A 15016-nucleotide genomic window follows, 5' to 3' on the forward strand; every position below is an offset into this window, starting at 1 on the left:
TTAACCCTTTTAATGCCCGTGCGATTTTTTTTTTCAGTTTTTCAACTTCCCCTCCACTTCTTCCCAGAGCCATAACTTGTTCCTTGTCCTATTTTTTTTTTTTTTTTACATGTTGTAGTTTTGAATGACCCCATCCATGTCACCATATAATGCACTGTAAGAAGGGACAAAAATGCTAAGTGGGCGAAATGGTGGAAAAAAAATTCAATTTTGTTTATTGGGGTTTCTCCAGGTCCGTACGGTTGCCACAATACCAGACTTCTACAGATTTTTTAAATTAAGTATTGGAAAAAATGTAGACGTTTGTAAAAAAAAAAAAAAAAAAAAAAATGGTTTCTGTCGTCCTTTTCCGAGATCGTAAAGTTTTTCTTTCGATGGAGCTGTGTTTGGGCTGTTTTTTGTGGCAAGCTGACAGTTTTATTGGTACTTTTTGGGATACAATGTTTTTTATTGCTTTTCATTGTATTTTTTTAAAGGAAGTGTGGTGCCTGAAAAAAAATCATTTCTGGTGGTTTGATTTTTTTTTTCTCATTACAGTGTATACTATACAGGTTAATTCATTTTATATTTTGATAAATTGGGCTTTTACAGATATGGTGATGCAGATCTGTTTATTTTTTTACATTTCTTTATTTTTATTGGGGGATGGGTATGATTTAATTTTTTATATTTTTGTAATTTTTTTAAACATTTTTTAAAACTGCTTTTATTTTTTATTCCGCTTAGGGTGCTTGAACCTGTGATCATCCAGTCGCTTATACTATATACGGCAATACAATGGTTTTGCAGTATAGAGTCTAAATCATGGTCTCCTATAAAGGTCAGTCTATGGCTAAACTTCACAGGAGGCCCGAGATGGCAGCAACGGGGGTCTTTAGCAGGTCCTGGCTGGTATGGAAACTCATCAGTTCACTGCAATCACGTCAAGGAGATTGACAGCAGCATCTAAATGGGTAATGGCAACAGGCGGAGCTCTTTGACATAGATGCTGTTATCTAATTTATCCGGCATGTGACATGGGCTGAGCTCCTGAGAACGCTGTATACACCTTGTCCCCTGCTCCATGACGAATTTATGTGTCGTGGGGGCATTAAGGGGTTAAAGAGATTTTAGATGTGCCCACACAATACTGACCAATTATTGACCTTTTGCTATATACGTACAGTGTGTCCCATGTTTGTGTTTGGCCACATTGTTTCCTGTTAGGCCCTGTTTACACTGCGTGCATGCCAAGCGTCTGGTGGTTCTGATGTTAGGGCATTTTTTTTACCTAAATGCAAGTATTTTAGGCAAAAGAAAAATATAATTTTTGCTATTGGACTTCATGAAAAATCTTGCACTGTGTGCCTTTTATAGCCTCTCTGTAGCACTGTCTATTGCTGCCTGTAGAATAGTTTATCTAGAAACACTTAGGCTGTGTGCCCATGATACGGATTTAATGCATTTCCGCTGCGAAAACGCATTAAAAACGCATGTCAAGTTGTCTGGCATGTTTCCCAATGATAATCCGCATGTGCTGTGCAAATTTCTGCTGCGGATTATCATTGCGGAAAAATCCGCAGCACTACCATTTCTTGTGCACAACCGCGATGAAATCGCCGCCATTAACTTGCATTGAACCTCATAACATCCGCATGCATACATGTACATGTTCAATGCGCGTATGGTACCTGGGTCTGGAGAAGAGGAGACTCTCCTCCAGACCCGGGTACCATTAGTAAAAAAAAGAATAAAATGTAAAAAATAAAGAAAAACATTATACTTACCTCTCCGGCATCCCCCGGTCTCCTTCTCCGGTGGCGTGCTCTGTCCTCGGCATCCCGCGGTGTTCTGAAAGGACCTGCGCTGACGTCATTTAGTCATGTGATGGTCAAGCGACCGCTGACCTGTCAGCTTAAAGTCCATGAATATTCTCTACAACCCACTCCCATGGGTTGTAGTCGATATTCATAAACTTTAATAGCGGGCACTCAGACCGCAGCAGGAGCCGCGCTGCGGTACAGTGTGAGCGCTATTAAGAAAAATGAATATTCCGTGCTCCCCACACCAATGGGTGTGGGGAGCACTGAATATTCATATTTTTTAGTAGCGGGCACAGTGTTGGCTACAGCAGGCGGCTCCTGCCTCCTGTGCCCGCTCCACCTCCACTGCCGCTCCCCCACACCACCCATAGCCACCATATATAGTCCATATACATTCGGACTATAAGACGCACCCCCCACTTTCCTCCAAAATTTTGGAGGAAAAAAATGCATCTTATAGTCCGAAAAATACGGTAAATTTTTATGGGCACCGTGTCGGGAATTGCAGCTGAAGACGGAGAAGAGGGAAGTCTGCGGAGAAATCTCTTAATGGCGTTGGTGCTACATGGAGACAAGCAGTGATGGGAACGACTTCAATCAGAGAAGATGTCAAATATAAGGTACCTGGATGTAATTGTTTATTTGTGATACTGATTATGTCTCATCAGTACTGTGGTTCCTGTTTGGTCCACAGTCTGATGACGACTGTTAAAAACAACTCCCAGTATCTTCTAACCATTGTCAAAGGGGTTATGCCACCATAAAGAATACATTTAACTAAGCAGAAAAGGTGAAAATAAATGGTTTTGTAATTTCCAGTTATTAAAAATTATCCTCCGTTCAAAGTTTAACAAGCTTTCATCTGCTGAAATATGCCCGCTGGCGTCATCCCAGTGCTCGATCAGCTGGCCAAGCATACGCAGTTCCTGTCATCCTAAGACAACCCCCCCCCCAACTCTCCACCCCCAGTGAGCACAACGTATGGTCCCTGCACTCACACAGGTCTGACAGAGAGAGTAGGGAGCAGATTGCTGAGAAGCTTGTCAGTGATTCTTTCCCGTGCTCAGGGCTGCTACCAGGAATTTCAGGGCCCCATACTGACAAAATTTTTAGGCCCCCTTGAAACTCCGCCCAGGCTCCACCTCCACCCCTCAACCTTCCACAGTCCCACCGCCCACTCTTGGAAAAAAGTCACTTCTGCACTACGTCCTCACTACTCACACAATGACAGTTCCCATCGAACCATGTCACATACATAGCCATCAGCTTTTGTTTTGGCCAAAAGATTTTTTAAGCTGCCACCGCGACAAGGTGGACTATTTTGGCCGGGCCTACTCTACTCTAACCTATTAAACATTTCTTATAATATCCAATACCCTTTTTTTAGCTATATTTTGATTTATCTTTCTTTAAGGGAATGTGTCACATACATTTTTTAAAACGACCAATAAAATCACATACAAAGGATTAATACCGTCACACCATGACCGGACCACATATTACCACCACCACCACCACATAGTGACTGAATAATACCACATACAAGAGACAAATACTGCCACACCGTAACCAGATCACATATTACCACCACATAGTGACTGAATAATATCATATACAAGGGACAAATACCACCACACCATGACCAGACCACATAGTGACCGAATACTACAATACTGATCATTAATAAAAAAAACCACAATACTAACATTACCATAAGTGCCATTATACACAGGATCTCTGTACATAGTATACAGTATATAGTGTCAGTGTACAGGCAATACAGTGATCACCGGTGACATTATACACAGGAGCTCTGTATATAATGTCAGTGTACAGGTATTAGGGTCTGTGCCCACTATGTGTTTTTCAAGCGTTTATGCTGCAGAATTTTTGCAGTGTAAACGCTTGGGAAATGCTTGGTAATCCGCCCCCATGGTCCCCAATGAAATTATGCACTTTCAATGCCCATGCTGCAGATTTTTCCGCAGCGTTTTTGATGCGCTCAAAAATCCGCAGCATGTCTATTATTTGTGCGTTTAAGCATGCAGAATTGCCATCTACAATGCATTCGAAAACGCATGGCAATTCCGCATGTGCAAAATGCTTGAAAAACGCGTGTCAAATTCCGCACGCATTTTTCCAGGCAAGGAGATGCTTCATTTCTGCATCGTGGGCACATAGCCTTACAGTGATCAACGGTGACATTATACAAAGGAGCTCTGTACATAGTATACAGTGTATAGTGTCAGTGTAGAGGTAACACACTGATTCAATGGTGACATCTCTAGTTGAAGTCCTTCATCTTTGTTTTTCTTCTTTATCCAGCACAGACCATCACTTCTTCCAGACAGGACTCATCTCTGCATAAAATAACATAGTTATCAAGAGCAGCTTCCAGAGCACATTCCCCAATTTTTTCCCAACTTCTACACTACACCAGATGAAAAGAAAAAAAAGTGACATAGTGTCGCCCTGCACAGTAACAGGACCCCCTCCCCACTGAAAACAGTATCCTCAAAAATAAAATACATCACAGCAGTAATATCCATAATTAGCCTACAGTAATAATATCCCACATCCTGCCCCGTCTCTCCATCCTGCCCCCACGTCTCTCCATCGCACCCCCACGTCTCTCCATCACGCCCCCAGGTCTCTCCATCCTGCCCCCATTGACTCCATTCTGCCCCCATATCTTTCCATTCTGCCCCCATGTCTTTCCATTCTGCCCCCATGTCGCTCCATTCTGCCCCCATGTCGCTCCATTCTGCCCCCATGTTGCTCCATTCTGCCCCCATAGTGCGGATTAACAAAAAAAAGTAAAAAAAAAATTCTTATCTTGCCACGGTCCAGCGGCACCTGAGCCTCTCCCATCATCTGAGGCATGGTCACCGGTGCATGACAGTGACATAATACGCCTGAACCGTGCGCGCTGATGTCAGCTGCCGGCCTGTGATTGGCTGGCGGCTGTTAACTACTGCCGTACAGGAAGCTTCCTGCACGGCAATAGATTTCAACTCGGACCCAAGTTCAGTAACTGAACCGGCAGAATCCTACTGCTGGGGCCTGGTGAGCAAAAGAGGGGGGGGGCCCGGAGCGGCCACCGAAGTCAGCGGTCGCGTGACCTGTCACATGACTAAATGACGTCACGGAAGGTCCTTTTACACCATCATGAGCCACCAGGGAGCCAGGACGCACCGGAGAGAAGACCGCAGGCCATCAGAAGGTGAGTATAATGTTTATTTTTTATTTTAAATTCTTTTTTTTAACAGGTACTATGGTACCCGGGTCTGGATGAGAATCTCCTCTTCTCCAGACCCGGGTACCATCCGCACATTGAATCGCTTAATATCCGCATGTGCACATGTAGTCATGCGGATATTAACCGATTCAATGGCTGCAATTACGCCGCGTTTCCACAAAAATAATGGACATGCTGCGGATTTTTTTGCAATGATAATCTGCAGCGGAAATTTCCGCAGCATGTGCACAGCACATGCGGATTATCATTGGGGACAATGGGGCACGTATTACCAAGCGGTTTTTAAGCGTTTTCGCTGCGGAAATTCGCATAGTGGGCAAGCAGCCTAAGAATATGAGATACAGCTGTCAATTACTGAGCTCAATTGCCTCAGTATCTATGGATGAATGCCACCTGGCCCGGGGGATTTGTCAATGTTTAATTTGCTCATATGCAGGCATACTTATTTTGTGTTAATCTAATTTTATCAGGTGGTGAACTTTGATTTTTGCCCTGTTGTAAGATCCCTGGAACAAACGGTTTGTTATTGAACATGGATGAAAAGTGCCGGTTTAATATCTCAGCCTTTCCTTTGTCCTCTATAGTTATCTTGTTATTATCATCTTTTAGAAGGCCGATACAATCTGATTTTTTCTTTTTGGCATTGGTGTATTTATAAAAAATTTTGGGATTTATTTTAATGTCGCTGGGGATTCGTTTCTCTGTAGATAACTTTCTAGCTTGATTTTTTTTACATTTCTTATTTAGGTCTTTATACTCCTTCAATGCTATTTCTGTATTCTCTGCCTTCAAGATTTTGAATGCCCTTTGTTTTTGTCTTATTAAACTTTGTACTGTCTTATTTATCCATAATGGTTTCTTTTTATTCCTGGACATTTTATTACCAGAGAGTATAAATTTTCTACAGGAATCTAGTAGTATTTCCTTAAACAAGCCCCATTAACGTTTGGTATCCCTAGTTATCATGACATGGCCCCATTCTACACGATTAAGCTCTTCCCTTAATTTGTTGAAATCAGCTTTCCTAAAGTTGCAGGTTTTTGCATTTCCTTTTTGAAATATTTTATTGAATATTACATTGAAACTTACCATATTATGGTCGCTGCTTCCCAAATGCTCCCGGACCTGCAGATCTGAAACAGTATCTGGTCTATTTGACAGCACCAGATCCAGAAGATTACCTTCCCTGGTTGGTAAAAATGTGAAGACCCGGGGTCTTCCGTGGGCGTAACGCTACTCAGACAACACAGGGTGAGGGTAAAACAGTGTGGCAATACTTTATTAAACCGCAAAGCGGACAATAAACACACAGAACAGTCCCAGCAAATACCCAAGATGGTACAACATTACACAGTCTCACCCTTCCGCTTCGCCTGGGATAGAATAGCTGCGATTTTGGAGACTTCCAGGGTTCTAGGCGAACGGTGGGTCCCTCCTAGCAACCCCAAAACAACATATCCATGGGGCCAGGTGACTTCTTTGTTCTTTCCTGGACTCCCCAAAATGTATCCATGTCTCTCTGATGGTTAATATAGTAGATCTGAATCTTTCAAGTCAGGGCCGGTACCCTTAGACTAGAATCATGTAGAATACAAATCTGTGTCTCTTTGGATGCCATGCAATCCATCTACTTTCCTAAAGGGTGTCTATCATACTCCTTTTAAGGTCTTTCTGATGTTCTTTGATTCTCTGTCCCAAGTCTCATTCTGTCTCCAGCACTACAGACATCCCTCTTTATATTTACATCTGTGTAAGGTCATCAGGCACAGGTAAGATGTAAAGGTGCAGGGCTCAAGTATCCACAACTCATCCCCCAAGATTGACTGGCAAACACCCTACAATGGTATTTAACATATCTAGCAAACATTCATTGTTCTAGCTAATCTATTTACATAGTTTGTATCACAGGGGCTCTCGTAAATACACATCATTGTTTCAGAATCAAAGAGCAGATAGCATTCAGGGTTATACAAATAGTCTGTGTTAATCAACTAAAGAAGAACACAGATTAAAGAGTTAATATAAGGCTGCGTGCCCACTATGCTTTTTTCAAGCGTTTTTGCCTCGGAATTTCCACAGCGAAAACGCTTAAAAAAAGCTTGGTAATGCGTGCCCCATGGTCCCCAATGATAATCCGCATGTGCTGTGCAAATTTCCGCTGCGGATTATCATTGCGGAAAAATGCACAGCATGTCCATTAATTTTGCGGACATGCAGCGTAATTGCCGCATTGAACCGCATGACATCCGTATGTATACATATATACATGCGGATGTTATGCGGTTCAATGTGCAGATGGTACCCGGGTCTGGAGAAGAGGAGACTCTCCTCCAGACTCGGGTACCATAGAACCTGTTAAAAAAAGAATTTAAAATAAAAAATAAAGATTATACTTACCTTCCGATGGCCCCCGGTCTCCATAGCGATGCGTCCGGTGTGTTGGGCGGCTCGCGATGGTCTAAAAGGACCTGTGGTGATGTCATTTAGTCATGTGACTGGTCACACGACCGCTGACGTCGGCGGTTGCGTGACCTGTCACATGACTAAATGACGTCACCACAGGTCCTTTTAGACCATCGCGAGCCGCCCAACACACCAGACGCATCGCTATGGAGACCGGAGACCGGAGGCCATCGGAAGGTAAGTATAATCTTTATTTTTTTACCATTTTTATTCTTTTTTTAACTATTACTTGGTCACACTATATAAATCCATGCCGGTTGCATGGATTTATATAGTGTGACCAAGTTGTCAAGCACTTTTCCAAGTGATGCTAAAATCGCTTGGAAAAGCGCTTGATAACCCGCATGCAGAAATGCATGCAAAAACGCTTGATAAACGCTTCTACCTGGCGGGAAAAACGCATGTAAAATCCGCATGCGTTTTTCCTGCCAGGGAGAAGCGGAAAAAATATGCAGCATTTCTGCATCGTGGGCACATATACATACTAGTTTACGCAACGGGTGATAAACTCACATAGTGTCCCATTCATGGAAAATGTGGGGATTAAACCATATATCAATATATATAGACCTATAGCAAAGAAATGGTATACCCCTAGAAGAGTGCAATTAATGCAGACAAATAAATTTTAAAAGGTATAAATTTATTAGAATATGTTAAAAAATATATATATACTGCAAAATGTAAGATACATATCAAATAGGTACAAAGGTGAAGAATACATGAAAAGAACGATCACCAGGGGGCATAGGGGCTCAATAGACAATGCATGAAAAATCTACCATGTAAGTAAACACAAGAGAGACAGTGTATATCATTTAAGTATGCAAACATGCATTGGCCCATACAGCAGTACCAATGTACTACATATGAATGCCAGTGTCAATTGAGCTACTAATATATGGGTATATTTATGCCAATGTAATCAGACATATAGATCAATATGAATCAGGCTTACCCATATCTGTCCGCTGTGATCGTGCCCCGACGCGCGTTTCGCGTGGTGGGCTTCCTCGGGGGGCGGTGTGGTGTGTATGTTGTCCCATGTCTCTATATATATTGCATCTAGTCGCAGCCATTGGTAGCGGCGCACGCGGGCGGGATCCCGGTATCCACCTATCATTTCCGGCTATCCTGATGACGGCGCGGGTCAGGAAAGCATTTCCTGTGACGTCACTTCCCGCGTCGCATCATATGGATGCCATAGATGGTAGTGCTATTACAGGGACCCGTTGCGCGTGCGCACATCCATTCGGCCATCTTTCTTATGGGTATAGGAAGGGCACAACTTAATACCCATTCACCAGAAACAAATATAATAAAATATTTGGGGAAGAGGGCCGAAGGGGGAGCGTGAGAACATAGCAAATAAAACAGTCACAGTCCGTGTGGGGGGAGGAAACATATACATCTCATTACATAGGACAGCATTCAAGTATATATCAGCAGATGTAGTCCCAAAGGGGATGGTCCCATATTTCTTCCACATTTCCAGACATGCGACTATATTTTTGCTTTTATGTAGGTGCTCCAGTCATTACAAGGATAAGGTCGCGTCCATCAATAGATGAAGCACATAAATAGAGACATCAGGTATGATCATATCCAACTATAAGGGATGAAAGGACATATAAATAAGAAATATATATATATAATAAATACTAAAAACATAACATACACTTAAAAAACACAAATAGGAGAGAGAGAGGAATATTAGGAAATGCGGATTAATTGTTAGTTTCAAGAAAATTATTTTGAATATTAAAGGAAGGGTGAGAATGATAGCTTTTCATTAAGTCCAGAGGGGGACATGGTGTTCAAGGTAAAAATCCAACGACATTCTCGTTGGGCTAAGATTTTCTTTTTGTCACCACCCCTGATACCACAAAATACTCTATCTATTCCAATGAATTTAATTTCATCAATGTTACACTTATGATGTTGCCTAAAGTGTTTCGGGATAGTTTTTAATGTAGAGATGTCCTCAGCTGTACTCGCAGCTTTAATGTCCCTAATGTGTTCTCTCACCCGTATGCGGAACTCACGGGATGTGAGTCCCACATAATGGAGGTTACAGGTACAAGTGGCCCGGTAGATAATGTAACTTGTACTACAAGAAATGTAGTGAGTAATCCGGTAGTCCCTACTCCCATCAGAGGATGTGAAATTAGTGGCTCTAACAATATTTCTGCATGCCATGCAGGATCCACATGGGAAGCAGCCCCATCTCTGCAGACCAGCACCGAACGGGTTCGGAGGATTTGCCACATAGTGGCTCCTAACCAGAATATCCTTCAGATTTGGACTCTTCCTTGCAGTGAGCAATGGAAAATCAGAGAGAATTCTCCTCAGAGTTGGTTCTGAGGTCAGTATTGACCAATGTTTTTGTAATGTTTGTCTCATCCTTACCCATTGATTATTATAAGTTGAAATAAATCTTAAGGGGGGATCTTTTCTTTCATTTTTGCTTTTATTCATTAGTAATAAATCTCTCGGTGTTTGTTTGGCACGGTGGTAACCCCGCTTAACGGCTCTCCTACTGTATCCACGCTCAAGGAATCGATCTGACAGGTCCCGAGCCTGAGCCTCAAAAACCTCCTCTGAGGAACATATGCGCTTCATTCTAAGAAATTGACCAATTGGTACAGCACGGATTGTGTGCACAGTATGTGCCGACGTTGCATGCAGAAGAGAATTGACAGATGTCTCCTTCCGATAAACATCCGTCTGGAGTGCACCATTGTTCTGCATTTTAATTTTTACATCCAAAAAGTCAATTTCTTTCCTTGAACATTTATAGGTAAGTTTAATATTCTTTTTGTTTTTATTAAGTTCATTCATGAAGTCATGGAGCCCAGACTCGGGACCCTGCCAGATAATAAAGAGATCGTCTATGTATCGGTACCAGCACTGCACATGGGGGGAGGCACCCGCACCGTCCATGACAACCTCCCTCTCCCAAAAACCCAGAAAGAGGTTGGCATAGGACGGCGCGCACGCCGCCCCCATCGCAGTACCCCGTCTCTGTAAGAAGAACCGATCCCTGAACGTGAAAAAATTATGCGTTAAAATAAATTGCAGGAGTTCCAGAACAAGGTGCCATAGTGCCGAATCTAAATTGCTCATGTTCAGGAAGAATTCTACTGCCTCTAATCCATCCGAATGATCGATGCTGGTATACAGGGACTCGACATCTGCAGTAACAAGAATCATATCTGAATCCAGATATAAACCGTCAATTTTCCTAAGGACGTCCGTAGTGTCCCTGACATAGGAGGGCAGAGTTTCGACCAGAGGGTGCAGGTAATGGTCAATAAACCTGCACACAGGGTCACAGAGCCCTCCGATGCCAGAGACAATTGGACGCCCCGGGGGCTCAAGAGGATTTTTGTGTATTTTGGGTAGTAAGTAGAATGTAGCCTAAAGGTATGTGCCCACGATGCAGAAATTTCCTGAGCATTTCTGCATCTCCTTGGCAGAAAAAACGCATGTGGATTTTACATGCATTTTTCAAGAGTTTTTACATGCATTTATGCATGCGTTTTTTTTCAAGTGGTTTTCCAAGCAATTTTGAGCATCACTTGGAAAAGGGCTTGACAAGTTGGTCACACTATATAAATCTATGCAACTGGCATGGATTTATATTGTGTGACCAACTTATGATATTTCTGCTTCAAATCATGCATCTAGTGTAAATAAAAAGAATTAGAAAGTAAATAAAAACCTTATGCTCACCTCTCCGGCGGCCCCTGGTCTCCTCCCAGCGGTAATCCTCTCTTCTCGGCGGCCCGCGGTGTACTGGCAGGACATGCGGTGACATAATTTAGTAATTTGATGGTCACGCGACCGCTGATGTCAGCTGACTAAATGACGTCACCGCAGGTCCTGCCAGTACACCACGGGCCGCCGAGGAGAGAGGAGGGCCGCCGGAGAGGTATGAATATTTTTTTTTATTTTTAAACTTTATAATTCTTTTTTTAACTTGCAGGTACGATGGTACCCGGGTGGGCTGAGAGTCTCCTCTTCTCCCAATCCGGGTACCATCCGCACATCGAACTGCATAATATCCGCATGTATACATGCGGATGTTATGCGGTTTAATGCAAGTCAATGTACGCAATTTTGCCGCGAAATTGCGCCCAAATTGGTTGTGCTGCAGATTTTTCCGCAATGATAATCCGTGGCAGAAATTGCCGCAGCATGTGCAGAGCACATGTGGATTATCATTGGGAAACATGGCAGACATGTTAAGCAATTTTAATGCGTTTCCGCGGCGGAAATGCATTAAATCTGCATCGTGGGCACACAGCCTAAAAATAAAGGTGTGCTGCTCTTGCCATCAGAAAGTATGTGTGGCATAATTAAGATTTTACTCTGTATCGTCACAGTTCATCTACCCGCTGACAGAGGTAATTGTCCTGAACTGTGGATAAGAACTTGCAGCTTTTAGCACAACTGGAAGATTCTATGTCCCATTGAATATCTGGATAGTTAATATCCCCCATAATAAAGACCCTATTATTATTAGCTGAATTTTTAATTTGTTGCAGAATTTCATCCTCTACCTGTTCAGCTATTTTAGGAGGATTGTAACAAACTCCAATTAGCAGCTTTCCATTATTTCCATTCCCATGTACATTTACCCAAACTGAATCTACATTGTCGCAGCTTCCCCAATGTCGTCATTGAGCACAGCTTTTAAGTTAGATCTTAAGAAAATACACACCCCTCCACCTTTTTTGTCCTATCCTTTTTAAATGTAGTATATCCTTCCATGATTGTCACCCAGTCATGGCTTTCATCCCGCCAGGTTTCCGTAATACCCACCACATCGTGTTCTGTGACCGACATAAGAATCTCCAGTTCATTCATTTTCTTTACGAGACTTCTTGCATTTGCCAGCATTTAATACTACTAGCGCATTTGTTACTGCTACTAAGCTTACTACTTTCCTTACGTATCCCAGCCCCCCTAGGTTATTATTATTTATTATTATAGCGCCATTTATTCCATGGCATTTTACATATGAATGGGGTATACATAGCACAAACAATCACAATAATTTGAACAATACAAGTCAGCGACTGGTACAGGGGGAGAGAAGACCCTGCCCGTGAGGGCTCACAGTCTACAAGGGATGGGTGAGGATACAGTAGGTGAGGGTAGAGCTGGTCGTGCAACGGTGGTTACTGCAAGTTGTTGGCTTGTCAATAGAGGTGGGTCTTCAGGTTCCTTTTGAAGGTTTCCACGGTAGGCGAGAGTCTGATGTGTTGGGGTAGAGAGTTCCAGAGTAGGGGGGATGCACGGGAGAAATCTTGTATGCGATTGTGGGAAGAGGAGATAAGAGGGGAGTAGAGAAGGAGATCTTGTGAGGATCGGAGGTTGCGTGCAGGTATGTACTGGAAGACTAGGTCACAGATGTATGGAGGCGACAGGTTGTGCATGGCTTTGTATGCCATGGTTAGTGTTTTCAATTGGAGTCTCTGGGTAATGGGGAGCCAGTGAAGGGATTGACAGAGAGGAGAGGCTGGGAATAGCGGGGGGACAGGTGGATTAGTCGGGCAGCAGAGTTTAGGATAGATTGCAGGGGTGCGAGAGTGTTATAGGGGAGGCCACAGAGCAGGAGATTGCAGTAGTCGAGGCGGGAGATGATGAGGGCGTGCACTAGTGTTTTTCCAGATTCGTGGTTGAGGAATATGCGGATCCGGGAGATATTTTTCAGTTGGAGTCAGCACGAAGTGGAAAGGGCTTGGATATGTGGTTTGAAGGAGAAATCAGATTCCAGGGTTACCCCAAGGCAGCAAGCTTGCGGGACTGGGGAGAGTGAGCATCCATTGACTATGATGGATAGGTCAGATGGGGGGTGTTGAGTGAGACGATGGAAAAATGATGAATTCAGTTTAATCCATGTTAAGTTTTAGAAATCTGTCAAAGAAGGATGAAATAGGGGACAGACATTGTGGGATTCTGGTTAGTAAAAAGGTGATATCAGTTCCAGAGAGGTAGATCTGTGTGTCATCAACATAGAGGTGACTATGAAGAGATCCAAGATAGGGCCAAGTCTGTGATGCCGAGAGATGAGAGAGTCTGTAGTAAGAGGGAATGGCCCACTGTGTCAAAGGCAGATGACAGGTACAGGAGGAAGAGGACAGAGTAGTTTCGCTTAGATTTGGAGGTTAGTAGGTCGTTGGTGACTTTAGTCAGGGGTCAGGGCAGTTTCAGTGGAGTGATGCGGTCGGAAGCCAGATTGCAAGCGGTCAAAGAGTGAGCAAGAGGAAAGGTGGGAGGACAGTTCAGAATTGACGTGCTGTTCCAGTAGTTTTGAGGTATAGGGGAGAAGTGATATGGGGCAATAGCTAGACAGAGAGGTTGGGTCAAGGGAGGGCTTTTTGAAGATGGGTTTGATCGAGGCATGTTTGAAGCATGAGGGGAAGACACCGGTTGTTACTGACAGGTTGAAGAGGTGGGTTAGGCTTGGGATGAAGACTGTGGTGAGATTAGGGATGAGGTGGGACAAGATCCTCATTAACCCCTGCTGTCTCACTCTCTTTGTCTACTCTATCCCCTTATTAGCATGACTACCCTTCCTTCCACCAGATCCTAGTTTAAAAGCTCCTCCATCCATCTGACCATTTTTTCCCCTAGTATAGCTGCACCCTCCCCATTGAGATGCAGCCCGTCCTTACCGTACAGCCTGCAGCAGACAGCAAAGTCAGCCCAGTTCTCCATGAATCAAAACCCTTCCTTCCTGCACCAATTCCTAAGCCACTTATTTATCTCCCTAAGCTCCCACTGTCTTTTTAGTGACGCGCGTGGCACTGGCAGTATTTCTGAAAACACCACCTTGAAGGTCCTGGCCTTCAGTTTCTCTCCTAGCTCCCTGTAATCATTTTTAAAGGACCTTCCACGTCCCTCCAACTTAGTCATTGGTACCGATGTGTACCATGACCGCTCGGTTTTCCCCAGCCCCACCCAGCAATTGGTCTATCCGATCTGCAATATGCCACACCCGGCAGATAACACACTGTTCGGCATTCACGGTCTCAACGGCAGATGACCCTGTCTGTCCTACTAATTATAGAGTCCCCTACCACCACCTCTGTCTTGCCTTTGCTGCACTCCTATTTCCCTTCTTCCTTCAGCAGTTTTCTTCCTGGTTGCTAGGAGCAACATCCTGCTACAGTGATCCCAGCCCTGGGCTTGCAATCCTAATATCAACTAAACAGGCATATTTACTAGTTTGTGCCAGATCAGGCACATCTCTGATTTTTTTCCTCGCACGCAGCCAATCCAAGGGAAAAAAATGCATGCCCGAGTGTAATGTGATCATCGGATCACACTTGGCTATGCAAGTCAATATGTCCACAGAAAAAAATTCTGACTGCATTTGGATGACATCAGAGTGCAGTACGATTTCCATGGACTGACACAATGGAGAAAATAGAAAAAAATGTTCTCCCTCTTATCCTAATTCGAGCGAATAGGACCACAC

Source organism: Phyllobates terribilis, unplaced genomic scaffold, assembly GCF_046119375.1.
Source record: "Phyllobates terribilis strain yellow unplaced genomic scaffold, ASM4611937v1 Scaffold_2__4_contigs__length_985480577, whole genome shotgun sequence".
NCBI lineage: Eukaryota > Metazoa > Chordata > Amphibia > Anura > Dendrobatidae > Phyllobates > Phyllobates terribilis.